Source organism: Elaeis guineensis, chromosome 4, assembly GCF_000442705.2.
Source record: "Elaeis guineensis isolate ETL-2024a chromosome 4, EG11, whole genome shotgun sequence".
Classification (NCBI taxonomy): domain Eukaryota; kingdom Viridiplantae; phylum Streptophyta; class Magnoliopsida; order Arecales; family Arecaceae; genus Elaeis; species Elaeis guineensis.
This window is the reverse complement of record NC_025996.2, coordinates 2,628,082-2,635,097: the sequence shown is the minus strand read 5'-3', so window position 1 is coordinate 2,635,097 and position 7,016 is coordinate 2,628,082. Positions and strand designations below refer to the sequence as shown.

Here is a 7,016-nt window from a genome sequence, read left to right as displayed (position 1 = left end):
CCATACCGGATCGCGGTTCCATCTGGAGAAATTATGGCTTAGACCACAGCCAGATAGACCATCGAAAATCTCAAAGCACGTGCACGGTGGATAAGATGCAATTGGGAATTCGTGAAATACAAAGGTTAATGTGGCGTGTTATCCACCGTGGGATTTGGATGGTGTATCTGAGCGTGGTCCAGCATTAATTTTTCTTCATCCATCTCCCTTGGTACCCATCCACCATTGGATCACCCACCGCACAGCTTTCAAAGCGCTATAATGTCACTCATCCATCTGCACATCTCTCAAAGCGACCGGTGGACGATCCAATGGACATTTCACGATATCCGGCACGTTCGGTGGTTAAGCCGGCTCAAGGCATACCACCGGTCCGCCGCATAACAACTCAGCGTCGCTCGCGTGTAAGTTGCTTTTGTTCTCTATATTCTCTACTTTTTTTTTTTTTTTTTTTCTTTCTTGTTTTTTCAATCCGATTCTTCTCCTTTTGAAGAGGAGCTGGGGCCGGAGCGCCAAAACCCTGAACCCATACTTCTGGGGTTTATTTCTACTGACGTCCAGGAGCTTCTCCTGTCACCAAGGTGCGCCTTCTTTTCGCCCCCGAGTGATTCTAGTGTTCATTTATTTTCTTTTATTTTCTATTTTGCATCGAATTAAGATTTCCATGGATCTTATAATCGAAAAGAACGGAGGACTTTGTCTGCAGTTCTCAAGATATCGAAGCCACGTCAGAAGGAACATTTATAATTGAAGCAATTTTTCTGATTAGCCTTAAAACAGCTGAAAGGATTTTCAATGCTATTGCATGAATTTTTAATCGTGATAAATTTTGGATTAGGGTGAAATCGGCGCACGTCGTTCTGTTTGAATCCCATCTCTCCTCTCTCTCTCCTCTCTCTCTCTTCCTTTTGAAAATACTTGATTTTTGCAGAGTTTATCATTTAAGCGCACGCGGCCATGTAGCTTCAGTTCTACATAAATGAGAATGGGGACAAGGTGTACACCACCAAGGTAGCTCCTTTCGCTACCTATTAGTTCTGTTTATCGACTTTTATATTATTTTTTTCTTTGGATTTCTTCAATTTTAGATTGGTATAAATTATTATGCGTTCCAGATGATTTACTTATGTTCTTGATATTACATGCAGTAAACTTACTCTATTTTTGTACGATTTCTAATATTTGCTTTGGGTGGTACTGTTATTGTATCGTCAATTTGTGGTTTAGGGTTACTTTGTGGTTTTGTGTTTTAGTGAAACAGCAATGCTTATTGGGAGGGTTCCTTATGTATAATTTGCTGATGATAGCGAGCCATACCTTAAAGATTGGAAAAATTTGCCATCATCTTTGTGTAGCTACCCCCAATTGTGCATAATTTATCTACAGCTGTAGATTAACCATCCACAAAATTGCATATCTTACCATTGTCCCACCAACGTGTGCCAGTATAGGGATGAAGAGAGTTCTGTTTTAAATTATGTAAATGTAATGCAATAAGTGTAAACAAATACATATGTAAATAATGCTGATGAGTGTCAAACAATTATGGGCTTGAGGTCATGCCTGAGCTGGCCAGTTCAACTTTATTGGGTCATTGTTGGTGCACATTTGATCCAGATGATCGAACACATAATATGGAGGGGAATCAGAATAACTTCAGATACGAACATCCGTTGAAATTTGAACTTAGAGGCACATTTCAGATTTCTGTGTAGAAAATCTATGCAAGAAAGTAGTCTGTGTTGCCAAGATAACCGTTTATATGAATAGGTGCGATTTGTCTAGACCAATATAAAATAGAAGATATCATCAAAACTGACTTGATACCACCTCCTCGCCTTTGATATCTAAGGACTCAGTAAGATGTATTAATCAGGACTTCTCAACTAACTAGGTCTAGGCCTTTTCTCAAAGAAGGAATAAAGCAAATAAGATACCTTTGTACTTTCTAAAACAGAGAGGTGCCAGTTACCCATTCTGCTTAGCAGTTGTTACAGTATCAATGCATGATAAGAATCTGGCTGTAAAAGGTTCACTAGAATACATCAAGGTGGAACAGAAGGTTGTTACCTTATAAGGGGTGGATTACCTTTGTTATATGTTTTTCTTTAGATCCTTTATCTATGTGGATTGAATAAGTGTACCTCATATAGGATAATTTCTGAGTAGCACGGATGAGGAACTTAGTTAAGGAGTTTGCCCTGTTGTTTCTTGTTAAGTGGGTAAAAAACAGCATCCATGATGTTTTTAAAGAACATGAGAACATGCGTGGGGTTGTTTTGGATAAGCAACTTTTGATCGTTGGTGGCTAGGAATGCTACTGAAGAGATGCCGTTAAAGGATCTTTTGGAAAATGAAATATGAGCAAAATAGTATGGTTATTAAGTTGATATTGGGAAATTTGTAGATACATTGGAAGGGGACAAATGTTCACAGTTGTACATTAGTTTTGTCAAAAATGTTAAGAACATAATAACATTTTGAAGGGATTTGTGTTATTGTTATCAGGATAGTGATTTTGCTGTGGCATTCCATACGCTCTAACCTTGAGACTCTGGCACGTGATTTATGCTAACTGGTGCAAGTGGATGGTGTGGGTTTATCGGGCTACAAAGCTTGTCATAAGATTAACAACAAGATAAATCTGCCAAATACTTTGGTTTAACACTCTTGATTCAGTGTGATGTCAACTCCATGTGGATTTGCAAAAACTTGAACGATGATGTGACATTGACCTCCAAGATCAGGACTGTGAAGATTTAGACCTTTGTAAATTTTGCTCTACTGTGTTAGACTAGATAAAAAAATGTTTTCAAGCCATCTTAAGTGTAAATATGAGAACTAAAGGATTTCTTTCATGTTCGGCCCTTTTTTATTATTTTCTAATATTTGTTTTTTTATATGCTATAGTTTGAAAAGTGTCTTGAAACACCCTTTTTATTTGTGCAAGTTTCAAGGTGTTGCATGTTTAATATTTTTGGTAACAAGCTTCAATGGCATGAGATTGTCAAAAGGGGAATTGGTGTTTATCCAAAATAAATGTTTGTTATGTGGAGTATAAGATCATAAACCACCTCCATATTGTTGCTTCATTTGACCTGGATTTATTTTCCTGTGCATGCCTTGGTGATATTCACAACTTCAATTGAGAGTTAAAAGCTTGAATGCTAGCTCAGACAAGTAATGCTGATTGTAAATTGTGATTTGGCAGCAAATTTGGAAATTAGAGAAATTTGAGGCAAAGTAAGCTTTGTTGATATTCACAACTCCAATTCAAGCCAAAGCTTGAATACTAACTTGGACAAGTAGTGCTGATTGTAGAGCTTATTATTTGGCAGAAAATTTGGAAATAGAGAAATTTGAGGTGAAAAAGTTTCTTATTTTGCAGAGGTTTTAAAAGATCAACGGATCTGCATTTTGATCTAGCCTGCAAGTGATTTGTAGTTCTTCTTATGAAGAACCGTGAAAGATAACTTGCTGTTTCTCTCGGTTCCTCTTAATTAAAGTGAATTTTGCTTCTGAAGATAGTTATTATAATTAAATCTTGATTTATTAGGTAAGGTAAATGACCTAATGCGCTTCCAAAAAAAAAAGAGAGAAAAATTCTTGTAGCTTTGACATGTTTCACCTTAGTTTAAATTGGACAAAGAGAATAGGATGTGATGATGTCAGGTTACATATATTACTATTTCATCAGAAGTATAGGCTAATCGAAGTAATTGGTATCCGAAGGAATGTTGTTGGTCTAAGAATTTGCTGGGCTTCTATCAATTCTAGCCAATTGCCTCTTCATCTTCATGTCTTTTGCATGTCATCATCCAAGTTGGGCATGTTTATTGATTATTAGGATTTCCCTAGTCAATATCACTTTTAATCTTTAGTTGAGGCCTATAGTTGCTTAACAAAAAAATTTCAAACTTACATTTGAATAACAAATTGTGTCAGCATTATTATTATTATTATTATTATTTTCCTTTTGGCTTCTGCTTCTTGCAATAGGGCACCTATGTGTAGGTCTTTTAATAAATTGTTATGTCTTGCATCTTACTTTAATTGATTTGTCATCAAATTGGCAGTCCACTTGTTTATTAAATTTTTACTGTATTTATTTTTTTATGAGAGTTTTTGGGCATTGTCTTTTCTATTATAAAGTGTCTATATTTTTTCTTACTGACTTTGGTTCAATTTATGCTTGTAGAAGGAATCGCCTCTTGGTGTGGCAACACAATCTGCTCATCCAGGTACAAGTAAAATGGTTTATCATAACTTGTCCGCTTGATTATTTACTTTTTTAAAAATCTTTTATAGAAAATAAAAGACAGAGATCTAAAATCACATTACTTCATAAATGTGATGTCATGAAGACATCTCCGTGAAGTATTTAAATAAGAAAACATCATTGTTAGTTGCATTTCTCCTTGTTAATTAGACACTTTACTAGCATTGTTATGATATTTGCTTTGAAATCCATTTGCAAGAATGAAGCATCTGGAGTGTGTGATATTTGGTTTAATATTTCGAAAAAGTTGAGTGTGAAACTTGCCTGGGGTTTCACAGGCTGAATAAACAAGTTATGTCAGGTAATTCCATTGCTTCTGATTGTGGCCAGACTAGTTTCTGAAGATGCGAGTCCTATTCAATGTGGTACCTAGCCTATAATCAAATGCATAATGCATTAAATGGGTATTGGGTACATTGCATTGATTATATTCTGTTGATCTAATCATGCTTTTGACCCTGGACTGCTCATTCGAGGTCAGTGCGTGTAGTTTATGTAAGGACCATTGAGTTGCACATTGATCAGATCTTGATACAGTAGCTTGCATGTAAAACTATTGATAACAATAGCTCTCATCCTTTATGCCCCTCATTTAGATGCAAAGGACCAATGAAAACCTCCAAGTCATGCCAGTGCATTCCATTACCATTTGTATCTCTTTTCTTTCGTGTTCCCACCAAATGTTCCAACACTATCTGTTGGGAGAAGGCTTTATGGCTATGGTTATGGTCAGGGTTTAGTGCATCGGTACCGGAGCTTGGATTAGTCACCAGTGGTACGGTTTGGTACACCCCTATACCGTTTCATATTGAGTTTGAACTGACATAGCAGAGCGGAGGGAGAAGGAAAGAGAGGAAAATGGAGAGAAGGGTGGAGGGAAGGAGGGGGAGAAGGAGAGAGAGAGAGAGCCTCTGAAAGCTGCTGAAGGCCCGTCAAGGTCACTGGAGGCTTGTAAGGCTGTCGGAGGGCCGCTATGTCTACTGGAGGACCGGAGGAGAGGAGACTCCTGTTTCGATCAGACGCCTCAGCCCTCCAATAGTATTGGTGGGCTTTTGGTGGCTTCCGGTGAGCCTCCAAAGGCTCTCTCTCCCTCTCCCCCCTCTTTCTCTCTCGCTCTCTTCCCTCTTTCCTTCTCCCTCTCTTTTTCTTGTCGACCCTCGAGCCGGCACATTGGCTCTTTGTCAGCCTTGGCGGGCCTCTGGAGGCTCTCCGTCCCTCTCCCTCTCCCTCACCCTCTCCTTTACTTACCCCCTCTCTCTCTCTTTCTTCCTCTCTTTTCTTCTCCCTCCCTCACTAGTGTCTGGTTTTGAACGTTGAAACTGTCCTTGTCCACAGTCGCGATGGTTCGGCACGCTCCAAATTGGATGGTTCTGAACATTTTAAGTATTCGATAATGCATGGCAAGTTAGCAATGTCATGAAATTGCACATGGCAAGTTAGCAATGTCATGAAATTGCACATGGCAAATTCCCTTTAAAAACAGAATAGCAGCCATATGCAGGAGTGAAGGGCCGTGGTTTGGTGCTGGGCCATTGCGGCAAGAACTGTTAGCTGGAAGACCATATACAGTTTATTGTCATAGGGTCGCTTCAACCGGTAGTTATGCTGGTTTGCTGTCACAGTGGAATCCATCGGGAATACCGTGTGTGGGCATAACTTGCAGATACAGGACACGTTTTTGATTTTGCATGATTAAGGACCACAAATAGTCTCAAAATTAGCGGAAAAATATAATTACCGCATGTAGAGGAAACTCATCTTATGCAACTTTTTTTTTTTTGGTTTCTTTTTGGGTGTGAATGTTTACCTTTTGGGAGAGGGGAACATATTATCTTCGAAGTGTTATGTTCATATGCATGAAGAATTAATTATGAGTCTCTCTAATCTGTATTTTTTCAATATTCTGCTTAGCTCATCCATAGCATCATTTAATATTATTCTTGATGCAGTGTAATTTCACTAATGGTGTGCCTCGCTCTTTTATAGCTCGCTTCTCCCCAGATGATAAGTACTCCAGGCAGCGGGTTCTTCTGAAGAAACGATTTGGTCTGCTTCCAACCCAGAAGCCACCACCAAAGTATCAAGGGATCGATGCACTCAACACCCTGGACATTGGGCAAACTATATGATTCCATCGGATATCAGAAAACATGCCATGCTCCTGGATAACTTCTGGGTGTCATGAAACCAGAAACTTCGGTGATGCCATTGTATTAAAACATGGATATATATTACGTTGAGCACAATCTGTTGTTAATTGTTTTACCTTTACTTCATACTGAAGACTATTGTGATGGAATAACTGATACCTATAATCTGTATTTCTTCTTGTCAGTGTTCAGTCGCAAGATCAAGTGGAAGCTTGATAACTGGTTAAGCTGGCCTGACCAGACCTTGACATGTACGTTATTTTTACTTGAAAATTGGGTGAAGATGAGCAATACAGAGGACTAATTGTCAGGAGGAACAGATCATTTAAATAGTTGTAATTGTTGACAAACATAAATTTAAAAGTCATGCGGAATATTTTTATGGGTTGCTTGGATCATATAAAGGCATTGTTGCTATAGAATATGACGGGTTGTTTACATTATAACTCTTCTATAAAATTAATCGCCTCGGCTGCAGGATTGTAAATACTGATAGCTAGTGTTCTTAGTGTTAGGCATGTGCAATGTGGACGAGATGAGGGACGAATGGTTAACGGAGTAGAATTCACTGTTTATTTAATTAAAAG

General features: G+C 38.3%; 1 pseudogene; it reads left to right on the top strand.

Annotated features, from left to right (window-relative positions):
• The first annotated feature begins 957 nt into the window (after positions 1-957).
• Positions 958-6,613, top strand: LOC105033619 (H/ACA ribonucleoprotein complex subunit 3-like protein; annotated as a pseudogene).
• Positions 6,614-7,016: the final 403 nt, after the last annotated feature.